Here is a 19,429-nt window from a genome sequence, read left to right as displayed (position 1 = left end):
GCATCCTCCTAAAATAGAACAATGCAAAATACGGATTCTCCTATATACTGACGATGCTGCTATTATTTCACAAACTCCTGTAGGACTAAAGAGAGCAATTAGGGCAACACTTGGCTATTGCAGACAGAACAAGTTGGTCCTTAACTTTGATAAATCAAAAATTTTAGATTTTGTGAAAAGACCTAGCCCAGCGATGGCGAACCTTTTTTGCTCACTTGCCACAAGTGGGGGGAACGCAGGGGGTCGTGTGCGGGTGTGCCGCACCCATAATGCAATGTGCGACCCCCCCCAGTGCGCATGTGCACACTACACGCGCTCCCCCCTATTTTTACATGCTTTTTTCACCCTCCCCAGGCTCCAGAGGCTTTATAGAAGCCTGGGGAGGGCGAAAAATGGCTTTTAAAAAAGGGGGAACTCAGCTGCCCAGTGCACGCATGCTCGCTGGCCAGCTGATAGGGCAGCGCCTCGCGTGCCCTAACAAATGGCTCTGCCTGCCACGACTGACTGACCTAGCCATGACTGACCTAGCCAATACTCCTGGAAAATGGAAGGATATAGTTTAGAATAGGTTAGAACAATTACATACTTTTGGGGTGCTTTTCCACTCACAAGGAACATGGAAGGCACACCTGGATCAGGTATTGCAAGCAGCCAAGTGGTCCTCAAATGCAATTAAACATTTCTTTTGCACATGCGGAAGTCAATTACTTCCTGCTGCCTTAAAATTTTTCGAGGCCAAAACATTGGCACAAATTCTATATGGGGCACAAACAGGAATCCTTGCAAAGAAAGACTTGCTGGAAACTACAAACCAAATTCCTGCAAGCCATCGTACCTGCACTCAAAGGAACTTCAAATGCCCAGTTAAGAATTGAGACAGGCATGCCTCAAATTCAGGTAAGAGCCTGGAAGATGATGATCATTCATTAGCTTAAAATGTGTTTCTTTCCAGAGGGACTCACTCAATTGTATTAATATCTGATATAGAGTGTGCAGTGACGTGCGGTGAGGTTTATAGCTGGTGAGGCACTGACACAGTGGTGGGTTTGAAATATTTTTAGACTTGTGAACTCCCAGAATTCCACAGCCAGGCCTGCTCAGTTCTGATTTAAAATGACAGCATTTGTTCTTCTCCTTTGTGAAATGAGTTTCTTTTTTTCCTTTTCTTTTTCTTTTCCCTTCCCCTCCTTCCTCCCTCTCTCCCTTCCTCTCCCTCTCTCAAACATAAAAAGAACAACTATAAAGTTGTCTTATTTGATTAAAGTTAAACTATAAATCTAATCTTTAATTGATTTTTCTTAAGAAAGACTAGCTATCAAAGCTTTAAAGATTTATTTATAAAAAGAGATAAGACATGGAAAGCAGAATGTTTTTATTGTATTTCCAGAGAAAGCAATAAGCTACTGTGTTAAAAACAAAGGGATGTAAATGTATTTTTAAATTTTAAGATGCTTGCTGAATTTATTTAGAGAGATCACCTTTCATTCCCATATAAGAAATGCTTTAAATGGAAGAAAAGGAAACAGAAGAAGGAAGCTGGACTTCTATATTGAATGCTAATATGAATTTCCTCCCATTCATATTAGAGAAATAGTAAGCAAACTTTGACCTAAAATATGCATTTATTAAATGAAAAAGATTTAAAGAGTTGGAGATCAGAGAAAGTTCATTCTTAACATTACAGTATTTAAATAACCAAATGGTACTGTATGTGAGAAAAAATATGCCTTTTTTAGCATTACCTTTACAACATTGGAGATCAGAGAAAGTTCATTCTTAATGTTATAGTATTTAAATAACTAAATGGCACTGTATATGATAAAAAATATGAACTTTTTGGTGTTACCTTTTCAACATTAAAACTATTAAAATTAGATGATAATTATTCCTGGTAACTTTCATGTTGTTATGCTCTTTGTACTGAAGCTCCCTCTTGTGGCTGACAGAGAGAGAAAAATCAAAATAAACAATAATTGCTTTAGTTACGCTAAATTACACATCTGATTAGCCTAAAAATATTTTTAACTGGCTACTACCTTCCTTCCTTTCCTAGAACTTCTGCTGGCTTCCTCGTGTCATTCCTCCAGGTTGCCAAAATTTAAGCCACCTTTGACCCTTGTGCTCTTTAAAGCTTCATAAATAGCCTCAGCAAAGACCTGCCCAGTGCCACTTGACCTGACTTAGAGACTCCTGCTTCTTGAACTGGTTGCTCTGAGCTTCAGCCATGAAGGCTCTTTTCCTCCTTGTTGCCATCTTCTTGTTTTCCCAACAAGCAGGTAAGGAGAGAAACTAAAACGACCCAGATGGTCTAGAGGAGAAGTGTACTTGAGACTAATCTCAAATACTTTTCACAAGGATTCTTTACATACTTTATTTTTGGTATTGACCACCAGTCAAAAAGCGTTAATGGTATTTCAATCTACAAATGTTAAGAAGGCTGTTCCCACCCCACTTTTTCAACAAGAAATGTGTCAGAGGGATCATAACTATCATCTTTTGAAATTCTTCAAAAATCACCTAGTATTTCTCTTAAATTCTCCAGCCCGTCTTCTATAATAATGCCATGGCTTGTCTTAGTAGTTTGCCATTTATTTATTTTTTTCTTTTTCTCCCATCGTATCTGAGAAAGATACTTTTTGGATACATAATAAATAAGAGAAAATAATATCTTATTTTACAATACAATACAATACAATAGTAGAGTTGGAAGGGACCTTGGAGGTCTTCTAGTCCAACCCCCTGCCTAGGCAGGAAACCCTATACCGTTTCAGACAAATAGCTATCCAACATCTTCTTAAAGACTTCCAGTGTTGGGGCATTCACAACTTCTGGAGGCAAGCTGTTCCACTGATTAATTGTTCTCACTGTCAGGAAATTTCTCCTCAGTTCTAAGTTGCTTCTCTCCTTGATTAGTTTCCACCCATTGCTTCTTGTTCTACCCTCAGGTGCTTTGGAGAATAGTTTGACTCCCTCTTCTTTGTGGCAACCTCTGAGATATTGGAATAATGCTATCATGTCTCCCCTAGTCCTTCTTTCTCTTAAGCTAAACATACCCAGTTCCTGCAACCGTTCTTCATATGTTTTAGTCTCCAGTCCCCTAATCATCTTTGTTGCTCTTCTCTGCACTCTTTCTAGAGTCTCCACATCTTTTTTACATCGTGGCGACCAGAACTGAATGCAGTATTCCAAGTGTGGCCTTACCAAGGCATTATAAAGTGGTATTAACACTTCACGTGATCTTGATTCTATCCCTCTGTTGATGCAGCCTAGAACTGTGTTGGCTTTTTTGGCAGCTGCTGCACACTGCTGGCTCATATTTAAATGGTTGTCCACTAGGATTTTGTGAGTGTATCTTCAGACTTTAATCCTGGGACTGGTCTCCAAACAAATATTCATTCTGCTTCACGACAAAATGAACCTGATTTATTGGATGTGCTCAATCCATTAGAATAAAATATTGATATCTCCTGAAAAGTAGGGAAACTTGTGTTGTTAAACATTATTATACCTATGGGAAGACTCATCTGCAAGTCTTTCAAGATGAATGTCTGAAGTTACACTCACAAAATATTATTTTATGTTATTTATTATGTATCCCTCAGGTATGCTGGGAGATAAAGACAATTTTTTTTTTAAAAAAATGGGCAAACTGCTAAGAGAATTCATGGTATTATTAAACAAGACAGGTTTATATGATCCCCCTAACAAATTTACATTTACTTTAGTTGCTCTACTATTAAAATGCTATGTTGTTTAACATATGCTTTTTTTTAGTAAATCTGAAATTTGCCTCTTGATTTCCCCAGTTTCTCCCTCTATGAAAGGTTTATCTGCTTCTAATTCCTTCCCCCACCAGGTAATTCTGAAATTCTTCACAATCAACTAGTACTTCCTTTTCAACTTCTCTTAAATTCTGCAGCTTCTGTAAGGACCTTCACTTTCTGATGGAATAGCTTCAAAGAAGAGGTTAGTTGCAGCCTCAGAATTTAATGGGAAAAGAAAAGCAGTTGCAGAAATGATGGAAACGTGAAATACAGCTGGTAGCACACATTATAGGAATTAAGATACAAATTATATGAATTATATGGTGAATAGTAATTGTAAACAATACTGAGGATTTTTTTTGCAGCATCTCACTGTTGTCCTTCTAATTCTATCTTAGTTTATTAAGTTTTTTTAAAATTCAATATTCAAAGAGTCACTTCTAGATGAGATGGTGACACATAAATCCAAATAATAAATAAAATAAACTTTAATGCATCATTGCTTTTTTGTCTGCTAGCTTCTCCTGATATGTTTTTGATTCACAAAAAAAAATCACTCAAAAATGAAATGCTTGTGGTACTTAGCTGCATTTTTATCTACATGCTATACACTTGTTAGGCAGTACTGTTCCTATTATGAAGTTTCTTAAAATTGTAAGTATTTCTTCAGGTGACCCTATTTTAAGTTAATCAAATAAATATATAGCCTACAGCAGTGGTAGTCAACCTTTTTCTACCTACCGCCCACTAATGGATCTTTCTTGATAGAAAAATTTCCTTACCACCCACCAGTTTTGTCCTTCGACTTCTCCTCCTCCTTCTTTCCCCACAACCCCACTCCTTTCTAGCAGTGATGATGTTACCTAGTTTGGTAATGAAATGTCTGTAAGAAAACCACCAAGCTCAGAAAGCAGCAAGGATCCCACTATCCCCCACCTCCTCTTTCTCCCTTTCTTTCTCCTTTTTGTCTTTTCTGCTCCTTCCCCCCCCCAAGCTCAGAAAGCAGCAAGGATCCCACTATCCCCCACTTCCTCTTTCTCCCTTTCTTTCTCCTTTTTGTCTTTTCTGCTCCTTACCCCCCCCCCCAAGCTCAGAAAGCAGCAAGGATCCCACTATCCCCCACCTCCTCTTTCTCCCTTTCTTTCTCCTTTTTGTCTTTTCTGCTCCTTCCCCCCCACCCCCTTCTAGCACTTCACCAGCTCAGGCGCGACCGGAGAAGTTTCTCTTCTCAGAAATGTCTTCAGTGGAGCGGTGAGCACAGGCAAGCGCCGTCCCATCGCCAGGGAAACAGTGAGTGAGGTGAATTGCGTGGTTGCTCAGATCACATGGGCGCAGCCTGATGGGAGAAGTTTCTCTTCTCAGAAATGTCTTCTCGGGCTGCACCCGTGTGATCTGAGCAACCACATGATTCAGCTCACTCACTGTTTCCCTGGCGATGGGACGGCGCTTGCCTGCGCTCCACCAGTTCAGGCGCGACTGGAGAAGTTTCCTCCCTTTCCTCTTCCCACATGTTTGCTTGTGCATGCGCTTGCGCTCGCCTGCCCACTCGCACAAAAGGAGGTTTTAACCTCTGAAATCTCCACCGACCACCTGGAATCCCAAAATGCCCACTAGTGGGCGGTAGGGATCAGGTTGATGACCCATGGCCTACAGTAATGTTTCTTCTTGTTGTTGTTCTGTTGCTAAATTTTGTCCAAACTTACGGATTATAGCTGACCAGGTCACCTGGTCTTCCATTATATCACAGAGTTTGCCCAAGTTCATGTTCAAGCTAGCTAGCTAACCTCACCTCACTTCAGCACTCACCTTTTCCCGTTTACATTTTTTTCCTTTTCATGATTGACAGTGGTGAGGCTCTGCCTCCCCTGCCTCCCCTGACCGCACGTCACTGATCTGAAGTGATCTTGCAGTCCAAAAAAATAAAATCTCTCTATTATTATTCAATTGTATCACAGCGGCCAGTTGTTTCGCCGGATTTGGCATTAATTACTAGTCGGGCCCCACCCAGGGGCCTAGGATGTCGTAACGTTTTTGTTGTTGTTGTTGTTGTTGTTGTTGTTGTGATGATGATGATGATGATGATGATGATGATGATGATGATGATGTTAATCTTTGGTGAGATTCACAGCCTTTGATGCTGGTTGGTAGCTCAACAGCTTGAGTCCTAACCAAGGACCTAGGAACTGTTACGGTAACATCGGAGGATATAAGTTGTTCCAAGTAGGGTGGTTTTTTGTAGAGTCAGAATGTTCAAGTCAGGTAAATTTAGAATTTTCAAATAGCGAGGTAGCCTTTTAGGTATTGCTCCAAGGGCTCCAATTACAATTGGGACAACACATGATTTCTTTTTCCACAGTCGCTCAACCTCAATTTTCAAGTTCCTGTATTTTGTTATTTTTTCTTGCTGTTTATCTTCAATTCGTGCATCACCAGGTATTGCAATGTCAATGAACCATACTTTTTTCTTTTCAATTATTGTTATGACAGGTGTGTTGTGGGCCAAGTGCCTGTCAGTCTGGATTCTGAAGTCCCACAAAATCTTGCCTTTCTCATTCTCTACCACTGGGACCTTCTCAACCTGATGGTCCCAGTGGTTTTTGCTGTACTCAAATCCAAACTTTTGGCACATTTTCCAGTGAATAATCTTAGCAACACGGTCATGGCTTTGTAGGTAGTCAGTCCCTTGGTGGAGAGGGTGCGGCCTATAAATTGAATTAATAAATAATAAATTTGTGAAATTTTGCTGCACCTTCTGATCAAGTGGTCAACTGTCTCATCTTTCTCATCACAGAGGCGACATTTGCTGTTGGTAGTAACATGTTGAATTTTTGCCTTCATGCAGCTTGTGGCTAAGGCTTGTTCTTGAGCTGCCAAAATAAAGCCTTCTGTTTCTTTTTTCAGTACTCCTGATCTTAACCAGTTCCAAGTTAGTTTTTGGTCAGCTTTGCCTTCAATACTTTCCAAGTATTGGCCATGCATAGCTTTGCTTTTCCAATATTCAGCTCGCTTCACAATTACTTTCTACTTTCTTATATTCAGCTTTTAACTTAGTTGTCTTCAAAAGGCCTCCTTTACTTACTTCCTTAATCATTGGTTCTTCACTTTTCTGGATGTAATCATTCAAGCTGTGTCTTTCTTTTTCCACAGTCTGCTTTACTTGTATGAGTCCTTGACCACCCTCTGCTCTTGGTAGATACAATCAGTCAACATCACTTTTAGGGTGCAAAGCATGATTCATTGTCATAAGCTTCCTTGTTTTTCTGTCCAAATTGTTGAACTCCATCTGGGTCCAGTCAATTATTCCTGCAGAGTATTGAATTACAGGTATAGCCCAGGTATTTATGGCTTTTATGATGTTTCCTCCACTCAGTTTGGACCTTAATATCTTGCGAATTCATCGAATGTATTTGGCTGAGGTTAATTCCTTGACTTTATTATGCATTTTGTCAGAGGCCTCTCAAATCCCCGAGTACTTGTAGCCTTCTTCTGGTTTTACTGCCTTTATCATTTCTTCATTCTCAAGTTGTATTCCATCATCTTCTAGGACCTTGCCTGCCTTGGTTGCACATTTGTCAATTCCAAACTGCATACCAATGTCTTGGCTAAATTCTTTTGTGCTTTCAATTAATAAATTCAGTTCAGCTATATTTTATTAAACAGTTTTAAATCATCCATGTATACCAAGTGTGAAATTTTAAGTCCTTTCTTTGCAAGTTCATATCCATAGTTCACCTTCTTCAAAATTATTATTATTATTATTATTATTATTATTATTATTATTATTATTATTATTATTATTATTATTATTATTATCATCATCATCATCATCATCATCATCATCATCATTATTTGTAGAATGAATGTAAATCATGAAACATGTAAGATTAATGAAAATAATAAAATATAATAAGTAATAATAAATAAATACAGTTTCCAAAATGACAATGGTATTTCCTCCCCATTTTTTACGCAGCAATTGATATTAGAAACATTGATTGTCCCGTACAAGTTGGCGCCTGTCTTCCAGACTGTGAACGCTATTTAGTAAGTCCATACAGGTGTCCTCAAGGTGAGGTTTGCTGTCAATGGTAAGTCAACACTCTATACCTGACTCCCTTATTCTGCTCGAAACGAATGCAACAGTGTTTTTTTATATACAATTTTGTATTGAAGAAGTATTTTTTGCAGGATTCAAGACTATAGAAACATCAAGCTAGGAAAGATTTTAAAACACTCATTAAAAACTAAAGAAAAAGGTTTAAAGAAATAATTTTTTTCTCTTCTTTGCAGCAGTACAAATGCAATAGATTTAATTGCCAGGAAACATTTTTAATTTAAATACTATTAAATTTACTTTGGATTTTTTTTTTTCTTAAGATGCATATCTCTCTGATGTAATGGTGTTGAGGAAGTCTTTAAGAACCTAATTATGAATCCAGGCTCCAGAGTAGGGAGCTCTACAGCTCTTGTAGTATCTTAGTATTTCCACATATACGTAGTCCAGTGATGGGTTTCAAACTTTTTTAGAACCTCTTCTGTAGGTGTAGCCTGCTTTTTGGGAGTGGCTTGCCAGCCCTGTGACTGGGTGGGAGTGGCTTCCCAGCCATGTGACTGTTGGGCATGGCCAACTTGTAAAATGTGGTGAAACTCACTTAACAAAGCTCTTGCTTAGCAACCAAAATGTTGGCTCAGAATCTCTGGCATTTGAAGCACGCAAGTCTTAAAGCTGTCAAGTTACAAGATCTTGCACCTCTAACCCTTTAGAAAAAAAAGCCCCAGGGGTGGTCAAACTTGAAGCTTTAACACTTGTGGACTTCAACTCCCGGAATTGCTGCTCTCGCTCTACATCTTGATGATGTGTGGATGGGCAGGGGGAGGGAGCTGGAACCGTTTCTAAACGGCACTGTAGATTTGTGGAACTTCTTCTATAGAAGAGGTTAGAACTGGCAGGAACCCACCCCTGACGTAGTCTCTTTATTATTATTTTTTATTCTCAGTAATGTAAACCACCCAGAATTGGTCTCTAGCTGGAAAGCCTTGTAGCTAAACCAATACCTATATCTATATTTAGATCTTCATCTGTCAGACCAGGCCACATGTTAAGTTTCAATTCAACTAATTTCTTGTTCCTGCCTATGCACAAGAATTTAATCAACTAATGGTCAGTGCTATTTTGGTACTAGATAAGGATTAACAAAATTTAAGAGTGATTGGACATGGGCTACTTGTGGAAACATAATGGCTCCAGGCTAATTCCCTTTTTTATTCCAAACAATGAATTAATTAACAACAAGTCTTATTCTCCTCATACTTTTCTAAGAGTCTGTTCTTCTATTAAGAATATTTTTTATTTCCTCCTTAGACACTATTAGAGAGCAGAAGTGTCTTCTGAATCCAGTGACGTGCAGCCAGGCAGGGGAGGCAGAGCCTCACATCATGAAAATTAAAAAAATTACTCCGGGAAGCCGCGAAAGTGGCTGGGAGTGGCGCACGGCTTGGTTTAGCCTCCCTGGACATCGCAGCAGCAGCCCCAAGTGTGCCGATCTCACCATTTTTTGCATTGGGTGAGCCCGGGATCCTTGCAAGGGGAATAGGACCATTTGTGCAGGAGGCTCCTCAGCTCCAGCCTCAGATCAGCGCAGCCGTGGTCTCCTTCATGTTGACTCAGGAAGGAGGGGAATTGGACCACGTGTGCAGGGGAAGGAGACCGCGGCTCACGCTGATCTGAGGCTGTGCGCTGAGGAGCCTCCTGCACATGTGGTCCCATTCCCCTTGCAAGGATCCCGGGCTCGCCCAATGGAAAAAACATCTAGGTAACATCATCAGTGCTAGAAGGGAGTGGGGGGGGGGAGGAGGAGAAAGGAGAAGTTTCTCTTCTCAGAAATGTCTTCTCTGTGGAGCTGTGGCAGCCTGCCTGTCCCTTTCTGATTTTTCTGAGAAGAGAAACTTCTCTTTTCTCCTCCTTCCCCCCCCCCCACTCCCTTCTAGCACTGATGATGTTACCTAGGCATTTTTTGCATCGGGCGAGCCCGGGATCCTTGCAAAGGGAATGGGACCACATGTGCAGGAAGCTCCTCAACGCTAGCCTCAGATAAGTGCAGCCACGGTCCCCTTCATGTTGGCTCAGGAAGGAGGGGAATGGGACCACGTGTGCAGGGGAAGGGGACCCTGGCTGCACCTATCTGAGGCTGTGCGCTGAGGAGCCTCCTGCACACATGGTCCCATTCCCCTTGCAAGGATCCCGGGCTCGCCCGATGCAAAAAATGCCTAGGTAACATCATCAGTACTAGAAGGGAGTGGGGTGGGGGGAGGAGGAGAAAGAAGTTTCTCTTCTCAGAAATGTCTTCTCTCTGGAGCTGTGGCAGCCTGCCTGTCCCTTTCTGATTTTTCTGAGAAGAGAAACTTCTCCGATCGGGCTGCGCCCGTGCGATCAGAGCAACCACACAGTTTGATGACATCACCAGCCTCACCAGTCATAAACCTCACCGCACATCACTGTCTGAATCTGATGATTTTATCCAAGTGACAAAGTAAACATGACAACAGAACAATGCAATGCCACTGATGTCATGATGCATGTATAATAGGGGAACAATTGATGTCATAATAATATGACACTCTTATTATTATTTGTCCTTCTTTTACCCCAAGCCATCAGAGAACATCTCTAATGGTAAACTGCATTGGCTTTTTAGTTGATTTTTTTCTTACATTCCTGTTGAGCATTATTTATTATGGTTTGAAATCACTTTGAAGTATTATGATGAGATTTGTCCTTCTTGACCATTATGTCTTTTTCTCATACTCCCTTCTTTAGTTGTCCTGTGTGTTTCCCCACAGACTTCTTTTAAAATAATCGATCAATGAATGTTTTTCTCCTTCCATTCCTTTATTCTTCTAGCATGACCTTTTTTTTTCAGTCAGCTGCATAATTTCCCATAGTAATGGTAATTCTCTTGTGTATCAGAACATATTCTGAACAAATGCTGCTTCTGGGGATGGGGATAACTGAATCAATAAAATATATAACAAATGAAAAAAATATACAAATAAGTTAATAACTCTAGAACAATAAACTGATGTAGGCTTTTATAGAACATTGTCTATTAATACCAGTATTTTCAAAATTGATTTGCTGCTGACTTATATTTCTCTCTCATTTCTAAATCTGCAATCCTTGTTTCTTTTAAATAAATGTCTATAGGCCTTCCAGTGCTTTTTGGTGATAAAATGTCAGGAAAACTCTGAAGAGTTTGAAGAGTTGTGAAGAACGTATTGAAACAAGGTGGCTGGAAGTTGTACAAGCAATTATCTTGAGATACAAATATTTTGATTGAATATATAATCTGGAAAAAGAGATTTTTTTAACTTGTTGATCTGTATGTTAAAGCTCTATATTAGCAATTGGCAATTATTATACTCCTTTACTGTATCAAACTGGGATTAAATACTAATTAGAAAAACTTGACCAAACTGAGATTAATAACATGACAAATGTATAATTTCTATGGGATTAAGTGGAAATTACCTAGAAATTACCTGTTACCTTGAATACGGCAAGTCAGTATTGGGTGGGAGTGGCTTGCAAGCCATGTGACCAAGTGGGAGTGGCTTGGCAGTCATGTGACTGGTGGGCATGGCCAACTTGTAAAATGTGGTGAAACTCAATTAACAACGCTCTTGCTTAGCAACCAAAATGTTGGCTCGGAAACTCTGGCATTTGAAGCACACAAGTCTTAAAGGTGTCAAGTTACAAGACCCTTGCACCCCTAACCCTTTCAGGAAAAAAACCCCAGGGGTGTTCAAACTTGACAGCTTTAAGACTTGTGAACTTAAACTCCAGAATTCCTCCTCCAGTCATATTGGCTCAGAAACTCTGACATTGAAGCGTGCAAGTCTTAAAGCTGTCAAATTACAAGACCCTTGCACCCCTAACCCTTTAGAAAAAACCCAGGGGTGTTCAAACTTGGCAGCCTTAAGACTTGTGGACTTCAACTCCCAGAATTCCTCAACTAGCATGGCTGGTTGGGGAATTCTGGGAGTTGAAGTCAGCACATCTTAAAGTTGCCAAGGTTGAGAAACACTGCTCTAGAGTTAGCCTCTTTAACTGTGAATGTTTGGAGATGGGAGGGATTAGGAGGGATAACTCCTCTGCTATCCCCTCAAGATTAAGAGGTAAGATAACCTTTGTTATCATGTCTTTTTGGTGAGCACACTGGCTGGCATCTATTAAAAATGAAATGGCATTGTTTGCTCTCAAGATAAACTATACATCTACTTTGAAAGAGCCAGAGCCAGGGTCATTTCCACGTTGCTTAAGAGTGAACACACTAATTGTGGAACCTGATGAAAGAAGCTGCACACACAGGTAAGCAAGAAGGAGTGGAGTTAATGAAGGCAGCGAGAAGGTGCATTCAACAGAACTGAGAAATGGGATGGGGGGTGGGGAGGGATATAAACAAAAGAAAAGGCTTCTTAGTTGCCGTTCATCTTTTCTTCTCAGCCCTCAAGGGGCTTCCATCAAGCAACACCAAGGGGGTGCCCTAAAGATAGAAACCCGACTCTTTCGGCTTGACCCTCGTCATTCACACATCCTCGCACCCCGTGCTAAGTTCCAGGAGGCTGCACTTAAGCAAGCCAGAAGGAAAAGCCCCACCTACCCCTAGGCATCCTTGACTCCGACCCACCCCCATTCCCCCCGAGGTTTTTGCACCTGCTGCCCAAAGGAAAACCTTTCAGCTCCTGCTGGTGTGAGCCCACAGGCAGCAGGGCACCAAGGCCCCTTCGCCTCCCTTCGCTCCCACTTCATCTTGATGATGTTGCTGCAGCTGCCGGGCAAAGCTGGACAGAGGTAGCCAGAGCTACGCCTAGGGGGCCTGGTGAGCGAGCGAGCAACGGAGGATCAGGCAGGACACCGAGGTCTCTTTGCCTCACTTTGTGACTCAGATGAAGTGGCGGTGGGGCCCCTCTCCCAGACGGGCTACAGTTAGCTTACTGCTGCTGCCCCCTGTGTTTATTGGTGGCCATGTGGCCCTACGCTATAAGCAAACCGGAGTCCTTGCGAAGTCTGCAAAAGATCATTGGACTGACTTATAGTGCAGGTGCCAGCGTTCCAAATACCATGCATGAAATCAATCAGAGACCAAGACAGAATCATCCTTAAAGTTCCAATTTAATCATACAGGCATGTTGGCACGGCTGTGGAATTCCAACTCTTATTCTCTTCCTGGAATTCCACCCAGTTGAAAGTTCATGATCTTATCCCCACACCCATAATCCATCACATGTTCCAATCATCATCTTCCACGCTGGCATCTACACCCCTCTGCTTCCGGTCAGGTGTCAAGGTGCGGAGACAAAAGATGACCTTGAGCTTCTAGAAAAGAATGACAACAATACATTCCACAATTCTACTCCTTTCTATTGCCCCCTCCCAACTACTCCACTAATGAAACAGCATAGAAATTAATAGAAAGTGTGGCAGGCCAAAGATCCTAAAAGAAGCATAACTACAGGCCTGACAGGCGGCCTCTCCTCAGAAGAAAAACATTTCCTGTAAAGGGAATAACATAAAAGTTAACATAATAAAAATTAACCACCTCTTACTCCCCCAGGCCTATTGGGAACCTTCTCATGGAATCGTTTTACTAACTTCTCCACTTTTAGTTCCAACTTTTCGCCCAAGTAGCTTCAGACAAAGGGTAACCCTTCCAGTGCACTAAGTACTGTAAGCGACCCCTATTCAGCCTGGAGTCTACGATTTTTCCACCTCAGATTGTGTTTCCCCTTCTATCATTACAGGAGGAGATAAAGCTTGGGTGTATGCTCTTATGCTAGACCCAATTACTGGTTTCAACAAGCTGCAATGAAATTCTGGGTCAATTTTCCCTAGACTTCTGGGTAGACTGATTTGAACTGTAACTGGGTTAACTATCTTCACTATTGGGAATGGACCTAGAAATTTTGGACCCAATTCCTTACTAGGCATTCCTAATCTTATGTATTTGGTAGATACAAAAACTTTGTCCCCCACACATAAGGGGTTTTAGAGCGAGCGATGTTTCTCAGCTTGCTTCTTGTAGGCTTCTGCCGCAACTGCTAGAGCCTCCTTTGTATTCTCCCATCCTTTCTTTAGCGTGTCCATCCATTCATTCAAAGACATGGAGGAAGGAGGTTTTCTAGGCAACTCAGGCATGGCAACAATTTCCATGCCACTGGTAATCTGGAAACCTGCTAATCCTGTGCTGCTGTGGACCGCATCATTGTACGCCACTTCGCCAAAGGGTAACAAGTCCGACCAGTTGTCTTGCTGATAGTCCACAAAACACCAGATGTATTGTTCCACCACCGCATTGGCTCTCTCTGCTGCACAGTTCATACTGGGATGAACCTCTGAGCTCAGTTCTTGTGTGGACCCAATGGATCTCAGGACCTCTCTCCAGAACTTGGCTGTGAACTGGACTCCGTGGTCTGAAATGATCCTCTTGGGTAATTCGTGCAGGCGATAAATGTGTTTCACAAACATTTTTGCTAATTTCTTTGCGGATGGCAATCCTGAGCAAGCAATGAAGTGTGCCTGCTTAGAAACCAAATCAATAACTGTCCAGATTACTTTATTCCCACTGCTGTCTGGGAGTTCCACGATGAAGTCCATTGCGACCTCTTCCAATGGTCGGTTAGGGCTCTCTGCTGCAGGTGCTGAAGGTTCTGGGCTCTTGGATTCAATTATCCATGGTTGGCCCTTTTCCTCCTCCGAGGCCTCCCCCTTGGTAGGACACTTCATCACCTTAAGTTGGGGATCCTCTTCCAGAGGATGTTGGCCCAGATGACTCTTCTGTGATGGCATCTGGGGCCCTCTCTTTACCACCGTAGCGATTGGTAAACACATTTGTTCTTTGGCCTCCCCCTTGGTAGGACTCTTTGTCACCTTAAGTTGGGGATCCTCTTCCGGAGATTGTTTGCCCTTTTCCTCCTCTGAGGTCTCCCCCTTGGTAGGACATTTCGTCACCTGAAGTTGCGGATCCTCTTCCAGAGGTTGTTGGCCCAGATGACTCTTTTGTGGTGGCATCTGGGGCCTTCTTACCACTGTGGCGGTTGGTGTGCATGTTTGTGGCATTGGGGCTGGAGCCAAGCACTCTGACGCTCTGTGGCCAAGTTGACAGCAATGGTGGCATTTTATTGGGCCCCCTGAGGAAAGGAACCTAGTTACATCTCTAAAGTTCAGAACCTCCTCATCACATTGGACTGCTCTCCATCTTGCAGCTTCCCCCTTGGTAAACCTTTCTTCCCTTGTAGAGATTGCTTCTCTGTAGGAAGGTGGGGTAAGAACCTTTTGGGGCATTGCAGGTGCACATTTCCCCACCATCCATCCTGCAGGCCTCCCTTTGGTAATACCTTCTTCTTATTTATTTATTTATTTATTTATTTATTTATTTATTTATTTATTTATTTATTTATTTATTTATTTATTTATTTATTTATTTATTTATTTATTTATTTATTTATTTATTTATTTATTTATTTATTTATTTATTTATTTATTTATTTATTTATTTATTTATTTATTTATTTGATTTATCAGTCGCCCCCTCTCCGCAATCACAGCTTGAACTATCTTGCTTTGCATGTAATAAGTTTTATCTCATATATTAGTTTCACCTTTTAAGTTGCATTACTGAAATAAATGAACTTTTGCACAATATTCTAATTTTTCGAGTTTCACCTGTACATCCTCAAGTTTTACATAGGGAACATTTAACTTAATTAATTATCCACAATTAACAATGTTACTATAATTCCCTTATATCTTAATTAACTACATACCATTAACAATATTAATACAATTCCCTTTAATCTACTAATATGTCCCTTCTTTCCCTTCTTCCTCCTCCTAACCATTTTCTCTTGGTGTCTCAAAGTTTCTACTTCTTATTAATTTTCTTCTTTTCTCCCATGCTCCTAGCTCAGTGATGGCGAACCTTTTTTGGCTCGGGGGGGAGCACGGGGGGGGGTCATGTGCGGACGTGCACCACCCATAATGCTTTGTGCACGACCCCAGCATGCATGTGCGCACAATCAGCATCCCCCCCCCCTGATTTAGGCATGCTTTTTTGCCCTCCCCATGCTCCAGAGACTTTGTAGGAGCCTGGGGAGGGCAAAAACAGCTCCCCCCCCAGAGGCCCTCCATAGGCTTCAGGAGCTTCCAGAGTGCAAAAAACCAGCCAGTTGGCTCATAGGGTAGGTTTTTGTCCTCCAGAGCCTTCAGGGAAGCCTCCGAAAGGCCCCTGAGGGCTCCAGAGGGCTAATTCCGGCCCTACAAGCATACCGGAAGTATGTTACTTACTTTCAAGGAAGCCTCTGGAGGGCAAAAAATTGCCTCAAAGGGCCAAAATCAGCTGGCCAGTGCACACATGTCACAGGTTGCCATCACAGTCCTAGCTTCTTTTCGTCTTTTTCTTATTTTTATAATTATTGTATCTTTTCTTCAAAATCCTTTTTCTCACTTTTGATTTTATTATTCTAGTAGTTTTCCCCAGGGTTTTTCCTAGTCTCTTCCCACTATTTCCTTCTTTGCTGTTGATTGTTTCTTGGGGGAGGGGGGGATACATTCCCCCTTGTCTACTTTTTTTGTGCCACTGTAAATTCCAGTGAAATCATCTATTTTTTATTTTCAGGTTTTTTTCTTCCATATTATCTTCTTGTTCTTCATTTGTGCCCTCTTATATCCCCGTCTCTCCTATTTCTAGTCTGTGTGCTCCCTCAGAATTTCTGACTTTTCTAACCAATTAAAGTTTTTAAGGCTCCATAATGCCAGTTTAATTAATTTAACAATCTTTTTTTAAAAAAATGGGTTATATCACATTTAATTAAAACTTAAAGTCCATTCAGTCCTTTTTTTCCTCTTTTATTTCCAGATTCTAATGTCCAATTCTAATATTAGTCCAGTCCAATCCAAGTTTAGAATTTATTTTCTTCCACAGCCATAGAAAGTCAAAACCAAACAATGTTGCAAAAAAAGCACTCCTTAAAAATTCTTACAGTTCCAAAGAATCTTTACAAGTAGCCAAGGTGAAATTTTGTAGATGCACTCTCCCTTTTTCTTTCATTAAGTATTGAAAAATTTTCTTCTCACCAGCAGCTCTCTCCAATCCACAGTACACCCCAACAGCTGATTGTCAAAAACTGCCAAAAATCACTTTAAATCCACAAAAAAATAAAAAGGAACTTTTACTCCCGGGTTCTTTCTTCTATTATTTTTAGTATCCTCAACTCCAAATGTAAAAACAAGAATCATCTAAGGCTTTAGTACTTTAACCTCTGCTTTATCCTTCTTCCTCCATAAAATTTCCCAAATGCCAATTAGCTGCTAATTCAGCTCCGGGATCCTTTTTAAGTCCAAATTCAAAGTTTATTTTTACCTATGATTTGGCCAATCACATACTCGTTTTTTCCACCGGATATTAGGAATACCTCTGACCTCCGCTCCTTTCGTGTAAAGCTCAAGACCCACCTATTTCAAGTTGCTGGCCTGGCTCAACTTTGATCCAATTATATCGCTCCTGACGGGTTTTTTATCTGGGATATTTTGATTGCATCCAATTTACTTAGGGGTTTTTAAACATTGTGTTTTTACTTGTTTTTATCTACCAGTTCACCTCCTCCTAGTATATGTTTTGTATATGTCTTGGTATATGTTTTTGTTATATGTATGTTTGTCTATATATTTATTTCCTATGTTTTGTTGTACGCCTCCCCGAGTCCTTCGGGAGAGGGTGCGGCTAAGAAATAAATATTTATTATTATTATTATTATTATTATTATTATTATTATTATTATTATTATTATTATTATTATTATTATTATTATTATTATTATTATTATTATTATTATTGCAACACCACTTCTGCTCTAAAAGCTTAGTCCGGTTGCAAGGTGTCTTTGATACAATACACAGGACATATTGTGTAGTGAGCTTCAGAAGGCAAGAACCAGACCACCATAGCTGCAACAGCTTTTATTGACTCAAAAATTGAACTGAGGAACTGCAGGCAATTGCCTGTGATTTATGCTCTAGGCCCACAGGGCTTAACCAATCATAGAACTAGAAAAAGCCCATCCAAATACAAAAGTTCTGAATTTCTCTCCAAAACAGGGAAGTCATCAAAAGCAGTGGTGGGATTCAAAACTTTTACTCCTGGAAATGTGGGTGTGGCTTGGTGGGCATAGCTTGGTGGGCATGGCAGGGGAAGGATACTGTAAAATCTCCATTCTCTCCCCACTCCAGGGGAAGGTTACTGCAAAATCCCCATATCCTCCTGATCAGCTGGAACTCTGGAGGCAAAGAATACATGGGGGTGGGGGCAATCAGAGGTAGTATTTACCAGTTCTGCTAACTACTCAAAATTTCTGCTACGGTTTCTCCAGAACTGGCCAGAACCAGCGGAATATCACCTCTGATCCAAAGGTTAGTTTCACTTTAGCACAGTTTAACACAACTATAAATTAGTGGACCAGAGGAATGTTCCTAAGAGAAAGAAGGACTAGGGGAGACATGATAGCAGTGTTCCAATATCTCAGGGGTTGCCACAAAGAAGAAGGAGTCAAACTATTCTCCAAGGCACCTGAGGGTAGAACAAGAAGCAATGGGTGGAAACTAATCAAGGAGAGAAGCAACTTAGAACTGAGGAGAAATTTCCTGACAGTTAGAACAATTAATCAGTGGAACAGCTTGCCTCCAGAAGTTGTGAATGCCCCAACACTGGAAGTCTTTAAGAAGATGTTGGATAGCCATCTGTCTGAAACGGTATAGGGTTTCCTGCCTAGGCAGGGGATTGGACTAGAAGACCGCCAAGGTCCCTTCCAACTCTACTATTGTATTGTATTGTAAAGTGACAAAATTAGTGAACCAGAGGAATGCCGTCGATATAGTTTACTTGGACTTCAGTAAGGCATTTAATAAGGTAGACCATAACCTACTTCTAGATAAAGTAGAAGAATGTGGGTTAGACAGCATCAACACCAGATGGATTCGTAACTGGCTGACCAACCACACTCAATGTGTAGTCCTCAATGGAACTGCATCTACATGGAGGGAGGTATGCAGTGGAGTACCCCAAGTCTCTGTTTTGGGCCCAATACTCTTCAACATCTTCATCAATGATTTGGATGAGGGAATAAATGGGGAACTCATCAAATTTGCAGAATGTGAATGCCCCAACACTGCAAGTCTTTTAGAAGATGTTGGATAGCCATTTGCCTGGAACAGTATAGGGTTTCCTGCCTAGGCAAGAGGCTGGACTAGAAGACCTCCAAGGTTCCTTCCAACTCTGCTATTGTATTTAACAAATGAACTCTTCAATTGCATGCAGTGCGTTAGGATGAAACAAGCACAGAAAGCAATAAAGGCAGCTACTTAAAGAGGAGGGACTGTCCTTGCCAGTCTTCTACATCACTGACCACACTTGCTCCAATGAATGGCCTGCACAAAGAAGAGACACAGAAAGGAAGACTTTAATTGCATGCACTACATTAAGGATGAAACCAGCACACAAAGCAATAAAACTGCTACTTACAGAGAGAAGATGACTGCCTTGCTGGTCTTCTGCACCACCACCTCACCACCTTGCTCCAATAAGCTGCACAAAGAAGAGACACAGAAAGGAAGA

General features: G+C 41.1%; 1 long non-coding RNA gene across 1 annotated transcript in view; it reads left to right on the top strand.

Moving 5' to 3' along the window:
• The window catches only part of LOC309385901, a 216,433-nt gene that overhangs the window by 120,284 nt on the left and 76,720 nt on the right, over positions 1 to 19,429 (top strand). The window lies entirely within an intron of this gene.

This window comes from Natrix helvetica (assembly GCF_964273705.1).
Source record: "Natrix helvetica genome assembly, chromosome: 2".
In the NCBI taxonomy this organism is placed as follows: Eukaryota; Metazoa; Chordata; class Lepidosauria; order Squamata; family Natricidae; genus Natrix; species Natrix helvetica.
Note: the sequence above shows the minus strand (reverse complement) of the source record. Positions and strands in the feature narration are given on the sequence as shown.